The 9,410-nt window shown below is 33.9% G+C and overlaps 1 long non-coding RNA gene across 4 annotated transcripts in view; it reads right to left on the minus strand.

Moving 5' to 3' along the window:
- Positions 1-9,410, minus strand: part of LOC132679222 (uncharacterized) — a 96,719-nt gene that overhangs the window by 12,510 nt on the left and 74,799 nt on the right. The window lies entirely within an intron of this gene.

Raw genomic sequence — 9,410 nt, forward strand, 5'->3', positions numbered from 1 at the left:
CAAAGTTGTAAAATTTATGACCATTATTTGGTTAAATATTTTCCCCCATTCTGTCTTCTGTCCTCTGGGCTAATTTCATTAAATTAAGTATATTAGGTTGTTTAAAGTTGTCCCACAACTCACTGATACACTGTTTGCTTTTCTTTTCCTCTTTTATAATTTTCTTTTTCATGAATACAAAAAGAGAAAAAATTCATTTTTATTTCCAATTTTTATTAAATATATTTTTCTTTAATTTTTATTACTATATTTTTTACTTTTGTGTAATTTTTTTCAAATTCTACTTTACTTCCATCATTTTATTTTAATCTTTTTCAGTGTATTCACCTTTTCAAATTTTCAAACAATTTCCTTTCTTTTCTTTTTTTCTCTTTTTTGTTTCTTTTTTGTTTTCTTGAATGCAGAAAGAGAAAAACTTCATTTTTACTTTCAATTTCTATTAAAAATATTTTTATTTAATTTTTGTTACTATATTTTTGCTTTTATGCAAATTTTTTCAAATACTATTTTAATTCCATCATTTTATTTTAGTCTACTACAGTGTATTCAATTTTTCAAATTTTCAAATTATTTCTTTTTTCTTTTTTTTATCTTTTTTCAGTTTTTAATTTCTTCTTTTTTCTTAAATACAGAAAAAAGAAAAAAATTCATATTTATTTTTAATTTTCATTAAAAATGTTTTTCTTAATTTTTATACTATATTCTTACTTTTGTGTATATTTTTTCAAATTCTATTTTATACCCATCATCTCATTTTAGTCTACTTCAGTGTATTCATTTTTTTCAAATTCTTAATTTCCTTTTTTTTTCTCCCCCCCTTTTTTTTCTCTAATCTGTCAAACCACTTTCAACACCCAGACCAAAACACACCTAGGATCTAGCGTTATCTATTTGATTTTCGTGTGTGTGTGTGTGTGTGTGTGTATTTTTAATTTTTTAATTTTAGTATTTTTTTATTTTAATTTTTTTTAATTTCAATTTTTCTACCTCATTAATTCCTTTTCTCCCTTCAAAATGACAAAATGAAGGAATTCACCCCAAAAGAAACAGCATGAAGAAACGACAGTCAGGGATTTAACCAACACAGATACAAGCAAGATGTCTGAACCAGAATTTAGAATCATGATAATAAGAATACTGGTTAGAGTCAAAAATAGATTAGAATCTCTTTCTGCAGATATAAAAGAAGTAAAAAATAGCCAGAATGAAATTAAAAATGCTGTAACTAAGCTGCAATCACGGATGGATGCAGCAGCGGCAAGGATGGACGAGGCAGAACAGAGAATCAGCAATACAGAGGACAAACTTATAGAGAATAACGAAGCAGAAAAAAAGAGGGAGATTAAGGCAAAAGAACATGATTTAAGAATTAGAGAAATCAGTGACTCATTAAAAAGGAACAACATCAGAATCATAGGGGTCCCAGAAGAGGAAGAGAGAGAAATAGGAGTAGAAGCGTTATGTGAGCAAATCATAGTGGAAAACTTTTCTAACCTGGGGAAAGACACAGACAACAAAAACCAGGCAGCACAGAGGACCCCCGCTAGATTCAACAAAAACTGACCATCAATAAGGCATATCATAATCAAATTCACAGAATACTCAGGCAAGGAGAGAATCATGAAAGCAGCAAGGGAAAAAAGAGTCCCTAACCTATAAGGGAAGACAGACCAGGTGTGCAGCAGACCTATCCACAGAAACTTGACAGGCCAGAAAGGGGTGGCAGGATATATTCAGTGTGCTGAATCAGAAAAATATGCAGCCAAGAATTCTTTATCCAGCAAGGCTGTCATTCAAAACAGAAGGAGATTAAAAAGTTTCCTAGATGAACAAAAATTAAAGGAGTTTGTGACCACTAAACCAGCCCTGCAAGAAATTTTAAGGGGGACCCTTTGAGGGGAGAAAAGATGAAAAAAATATATATATATATCCATATATATATCCATATATATATCAAAAGCAACAAATATTAGACAAATATATATATCAAAATATATATATATATCAAAAGCAACAAATATAAGGACCAGAGATCACCACCAGAAGCTCCAACTCTACAAGCATCATAATGGTAAAAAATTCATATCTTTCAGTACTCACTCTAAACATCAATGGACTCAATGCTCCAATCAAAAGACATAGGGTAACAGAATGGATAAGAAAACAAGATCCATCTATATGCTGTTTACAAGGGACCCACTTTAGACTTAAAGACACCTTCAGATTGAAAATAAGGGGATGGAGAACCATCTATCATGCTAATGACCAACAAAAGAAAGCCAGAGTAGCCACACTTATATCAGACAATCTAGACTTTAAAATAAAAACTGTATCAAGAGATGTAGAAGGGCATTATATCATTATCAAGGGGTCTATCCACCAAGAAGACCTAACAATTGTAAGCATTTATGCGCCAAATGTGGGAGAACCCAAACATATAAATCAATTAATCACAAACATAAGGAAATTCATCGATAGTAATACCATCATAGTAGGAGACTTCAACACCCCAGCTACAACAATTGACAGTTCATCTAATCAAAAAATCAACAAGGAAACAATGGCTTTGAATGACACTCTGGACCCGATGGACTTAACAGATATATTCAGAACATTTCATCCTAAAGCAGCAGAATATACATTCTTCTCTAGTGCACACGGAATGTTCTCCAGAATAGACCATATACTGAGACACAAATCAGCCCTAAGTAAGTACAAAAAGATCGAGATCACATCATGCACATTTTCAGACCACAATGCTATGAAACTTGAAATCAACCACCAGAAAAAATTTGGAAAGGTAACAAATACTTGGAGACTGAAGAAAATCCTACTAAAGAATGAATGGGCTAACCAAGCAGTTAAAGGGGAAATTAAAAAGTATATGGGGAGCACCTGGGTGGCTCAGTCGGTTATGTGGCCGACTTCGGCTCAGGTCATGATCTCGCGGTCCGTGGGTTCGAGCTCCGCATTGGGCTCTGTGCTGACAGCACAGAGCCTGGAGCCTATTTCAGATTCTGAGTCTCCCTCTCTCTGACCCTCCCCTGTTCATGCTCTGTCTCTCCCTGTCTCAAAAATAAATAAAACGTTAAAATAAAATTAAAAAAAAAAAAAGTATATGGAAGTCAAGGAAAATGATAACACCACAACCAAAAACCTCTGGGACGCAGCAAAGGCGGTCATAAGAGTTAAGTATACAGCAATCCAGGCCTTCCTAAAGAAGGAAGAAAGATCTCGGATACACAACCTAACCTTACGCCTTAAGGAGCTGGAAAAAGAACAGCAAATAAAACCCCAAACCAGCAGAAGACAGGAAATAATAAAGGTTAGAACAGAAATTAATGCTATTGAAACCAAAAAAACAGTGGAACAGATCAATGAAACCAGAAGCCGGTTCTTTGAAAGAATTAACAAAATTGATAAACCACTAGCCAGTTTGATCAAAAAGAAAAAGGAAAGGACCCAAATAAATAAAATAAAATAAATAAAATAAATAAAATAATGAAAGAGGAGAGATCACAACCAACACAACAGAAATAAAAACAGTAAGAAGAGAATATTATGAGCAATTATATGCCAATAAAATGGGTAATCTGGAAGTATGGACAAATTCCTAGAAACATATACAGTACCAAAACTGAAACAGGAAGAAATAGAAAATTTGAACAGACCCATAACCAGTAAGGAAATCGAATTAGTAATCAAAAATCTGCCAAAAAACAAGAGTCCAGGGCCAGATGGCTTTCTGGGGGAATTCTACCAAACATTTAAGGAAGAGTTAACAACTATTCTCTTGAAACTGTTCCAAAAAATAGAAATGGAAGGAAAACTTCCAAATTCTTTCTATGAAGCCAGCATTACCTTGATTCCAAAACCAGACAGAGACCACACTAAAAAAGGACAACTATAGACCAATTTCCCTGATGAATATGGAAGCAAAAATTCTCAACAAGATATTAGCCAACCAGATCCAACAATACATTAAAAAAATTATTCACCACGACCAAGTGGGATTTATACCTGGGATGCAGGGCTGTTTCAATATACACAAAACAATTAATGTGATTCATCACATCAATAAAAGAAAGGACAAGAACCATATGATCTGCTCAATAGATGCAGAGAAAGCATTTGACAAAATACTGCATCCTTTCTTGAAAAAAACCCTCAAGAAAGTAGGGATAGAAGGATCACACCTTGAGATGATAAAAGTCATATATGAGCAACCCAACACTAATATCATCTTCAATGGGGAAAACCTGAGAGCTTTTCCCCTAAGGTCAGGAACAAGACAGGGATGTCCACTCTAGCCACTGTTATTCAACATAGTATGGGAAGTCTTAGCCTCTGCAATCAGACAACACAAAGAAGTAAAAGGCATCCAAATTGGCCAGGAGGAAGTCAAACTTTCACTCTTCGCAGATGACATGATACTCTATATGGAAAACCCAAAAGATTTCACAAAAAAACTGCTAGAACTGATTCATGAATTCAGCGAAGTTGCAGGATATAAAATCAATGCAAAAAAAAATCGGTGGCATTCCTACACACCAACAATGAAGCAACAGAAAGATATCAAGGAATTGATCCCATTTACAATTGCACAAAAAACCGTAAAATACCTAGGAATAAATCTAACCAAAGAGGTGAAAAATCTATACACTGAAAACTATAGAAAGCTTATGAAAAAACTGAAGAAGACACAAAAAAATGGAAAAAAGATTCCATGCTTCTGGATAGGAAGAACAAATATTGTTAAAATGTCAATACTATCGAAAGCAATCTACATATTCAATGCAATCCCTATCAAAGTAACACCAGCATTCTTCACAGAGCTAGAACAAACAATCCTAAAATTTGTATGGAACCAGAAAAGACCCCGAATAGCCAAAGCAATCTGGAAAAAGAAATCCAAAGCAGGAGGCATCACAATCGCAGACTTCAAGCTATACTACAAAGCTGTAATCATCAAGACAGTATGGTACTAGCACAAGAACAGACACTCAGATCAATGAAACAGAATAGAGAACCCAGAAATGGACCCAGAAACGTATGACCAACTAACCTTTGACAAAGCAGGAAAGAATATCCAATGGAATAAAGACAGTCTCTTTGGCAAGTGGTGCTGGGAAAACTGGACAGCAACATGCAGAAGAATGAACCTGGGCCACTTTCTTACACCATACACAAAAATAAACTCAAAATGGATGAAAGACCTAAATGTAAGACAGGAAGCCATCAAAATCCTTGAGAAAGCAGGCAAAAACCTTTGATTTTGGCTGCAGCAACTTCTTACTCAACACATCTCTGGAGGCAAGGGAAACAAAAGCAAAAATGAACTACTGGGACCTCATCAAAAGAAAAACCTTCTGCACAGTGAAGGAAACAATCAGCAAAACTAAAAGGCAACTGACAGAATGGGAGAAGATATCTGCAAATGACATATCAGATAAAGGATTAGTATCCAAAAATCTATACAGAACTTATCCAACTCAACACCCAAAAAACAAATAATCCAGTGAAGAAATGGGCAAAAGACATGAATAGACACTTCTCCACAGAAGACATCCAGATGGCCAACTGACACATGAAAAAATGCTCCACATCACTCATCATCAGAGAAATACAAATCAAAACCACAATGAGATACCACCTTACATCTGTCAGAATGGCTAACATGAACAACTCAGGCAACAAAAGATGCTAGCAAGGATACAGAGAAAGAGGATCTCTTTTGCATTGTTGGTGGCAATGCAAGCTGGTGCAGCCACTCTGGAAAACAGTATGGAGGTTCCTCAAAAAACTAAAAATAGAACTACCCTACGACCCAGCAATTGCTCTACTAGGCATTTATCCACAGGATACAGGTGTGCTGTTTCAAAGGGACACATGCACCCCCATGTTTATAGCAGCACTATCAACAACAGCCAAAGTATGGAAAGAGCCCAAATGTCCATCGATGGATGAATGGATAAAGAAGATGTGGTATATATATACAATGGAGTATTACTCAGCAATCAAAAAGAATGAAATCTTGCCATTTGCAACTACATGGATGGAACTAGAGGGTATTATGCTAAGTGAAATTAGTCAGAGAAAGACAAAAATCATATGACTTCACTCATGAGGACTTTAAGAGACAAAACAGCTGAACATAAGGGAAGGGAAACAAAAATAATATAAAAACAAGGAGGGGGACAAAACAGAAGAGACTCATAAATATGGAGAACAAACTGAGGGTTACGGGAGGGCTTGTGGAAGGGGCGATGGGTTAAATGGGTAAGGGGCATTAAGGAATCTACTCCTGAAATCATTGTTTCACTATATGCTCACTAATTTGGATGTAAATTTTAAAAAAATAAAATTAAAAAAAAAAGAATTATTTCTCAGCATCTTCCTTATGCTTACAAAGATCTTATCCAGGTAAAAAGTATGTATTCACAATTACATTATGATTAAATGAAATAATGGGAGGGTTTACAAATAAAAGATAACATCTTTAAGACCTCAGATACAAGTTGAAAACAATAAGAGTACATTTGCTAAAATATAAAAAAAAAACTAATTTAAATCTGTTTATTATGATGATCAGCCAATACTGGTCTCTCTAAGCAGTGTTACAGAGCTTTAATGGTTAAATGGCCTATAGAACTTTCTCTTTTATTGTATGATTTGACATTGAAATTCTACTAAAAATATTCCTATTGACTTTAAGCTATAATGTTTTTTTCTCTATATTTCATGCTTTTCCAAATAATGTGTTGAAAATAAATATAGAGTAAATATATTTCTGATGTCTAATGGAGAATCTTTCTGAAATGTTATGTTTTGCCTCACACATGATTTTTAAAAATATTTTATAAAAAAATTATATTCTTTGACATTTCCCTTGCTCAGCTTACAAATATATTTTCTTACTTGCAAGATATCAATGCCCAAATTTAAAAGCTATTAGTAGACTTCCTTTTTAAATTTAATATCTTAATTCAAAAAACAGTTATGAAATATACAACTAAATGACTTCAGGCAATATTTGTGCCCTAAGATTTTCTTTAATGTTTATTTATTTATTTTGAGAGATAGCACAGTGGGGTAGGGGCAGAAAGAGAGAGAGAGACAGAGAATCTGAAGCAGTCTCCAGGCTCCACACTATCAGCACAGAGCCCCACACAGGACTCAAATCTACAAAATGTGAGATCATGACTTGAGCCGAAGTTGGCTGCCCAAAAAACTGAGCAACCCAGATCCCTCTTGTGTCCTAAGATTTTAATGTGCACAATATTTTTCAGACCTTTCAGCTTGTGTGTGTGTGTGTGTGTGTGTGTTGCATGTGCATTACATAATTTGGATGAAAGTACATATGAAAATTTTGTAGATGCACATTGGGGAAACTGCCTGGATTAACAGTAATATCTCCATTCTGTACTACACTCTCTTTTTTCAAATACCTGGGAATGGGCAGGAAATGAAAGCAGGGCCAGTCATAATGAAACCACTCTTTGTCATGAAGACCATGGATATTAATCCAGGTCATATTAACAAGAATCTCTTCCCAATATTTGGAAAAGAGAGGTTCTTGCTTTTCTTTCTTGCAAATCTATAAGAACAGGAGATGAGTGTTATCATTTGCCATGGCTTTGGTTTTGTGAAGAAAGCAATGTGTGAAAAATGAAATGATACCAGCAAGCAAACTGAGAGAATCCTGGGCTCATCACAGCTTCCAACTGGCAGGCACCTTCATATACATCCATTTCCTTAGCAATTCAGTTTTATCAGCCAAATGAATCCTCTCTCATGCTTACAGGAGTTTGAGTAGGGTATCTATCACTTGCAGTCAAAAATTGTCCTTAAATGTTGATATAAAAATTTGAGATATATTTTTAGAAGAAAATCTAACAAGAATTTTATGAATTCTTTTGATTTTATTTTAATGATGGATAAGAAAATAGAATATATGACTGCTGGTATCAGCTTATCTACCTATGAGACTCTAAGTTGATTTGTCAGTTAATGATAATAACAATTATTATTAATAATTCTAATGTAAAATTTTATCATCATAAGTTTTATTTCTGTTGGTAATATTTAGGTAAGGAGAATGATTCACATTTTCTTCCATTATTTTCCATGTTTATGTACTGAAAAGAAAAATGTTTACATGGGTTCAATATTCAGCTAAAATTTCTAGACTCAAAATGAGTGTTAATTAGGTAATAAAATTTTGGAAAGTAACAGAAATCTTCATGGTCCACAAACAAAAGGACTTTTCTTGGATAAAACAGACAGGAATGATGCAAAAGGAAATAGAAAATTGGGACACAATAGCATAACTGAGAGCTGAGATCAAACATAAAATGTAAAGAGATCCTGGGAAATATGGTTAATCCTGGATTTAATACTATATCAGGAGCTCAAAACATCTTCACCAAGTAAAAATATTTTCTTTCTGTTTTCATTTTTTCTAAGGTAACCAGTAATTAATACAATTCGTAGTGCCTGTCTCTTCTATATTTTATCATTCTCTTTCATAATATAGTCACCTGCTTTCTGTGAATAAATGTAAAACAAATCAATCTATATATATATTAATTGATTTCAAGGCATTGTGCAGGTTCTGCAAGCAATATTGTACACTAGTGATTTTAACAGTCTAAAATTTGCTTTAAAGTATTTATACTATGAATTGTATGGCTTAAACATTTTATACCCTCCAATTGGCAGAATTTTTGTTAAAGCATATTTTTAGGAAATATGGGGGGCTGAAGGAAAAAAAGAAGGCTCACACTCTCAATGTAGCCCACAATTTCCACCTCGAAATAGTTCCCATATATAAAACCCTTTAAATTATATTGTAACCCTTCCCCCTGGAGTCTTGACCCGCAGTTTGAGAAATACTGGCATTGATATATGAAATACACAGATAATGCAAAAAAACTCATTTTACCACATAGTTTCACCTTCTGCCCCCATCAATCATATTACAAAATCTGTCAACAGGAAGCAAATTGCCTCCATTCCCATGGTCACTTTAGAGGAAGTGTTAATGACCAAAATAAATGCCAAAAGTGAACAGGAATAAAGATATAGAGATAATATTCTACTTAATTAGCTTCTAAATAGTAATATTAACCTACATGGCAATGCTTGTATTGAAAGGAAAAACTAGAAAAGCCTTCTGGATCTTGTTTTGTTATGTTTGGAGAAGACAATAGTATTCTCTGATATCAGTGTTTCTCTCTTACCTTCTCTTTGCTTTCCCACTTTGCAATTCTTTATCCAATCTCTTCCTCCAACCTTCTCCCTTCTTTACCTCACCTATTACTCTGACATAGCTCAACATGGTAAGGGATGCAAATAAACTTGGAAGAAAATATTGTAGGTATATAAAACTATACATTAAATTCCAAATT

Source organism: Panthera onca, chromosome A2, assembly GCF_046562875.1.
Source record: "Panthera onca isolate mPanOnc1 chromosome A2, mPanOnc1 haplotype 2, whole genome shotgun sequence".
Classification (NCBI taxonomy): domain Eukaryota; kingdom Metazoa; phylum Chordata; class Mammalia; order Carnivora; family Felidae; genus Panthera; species Panthera onca.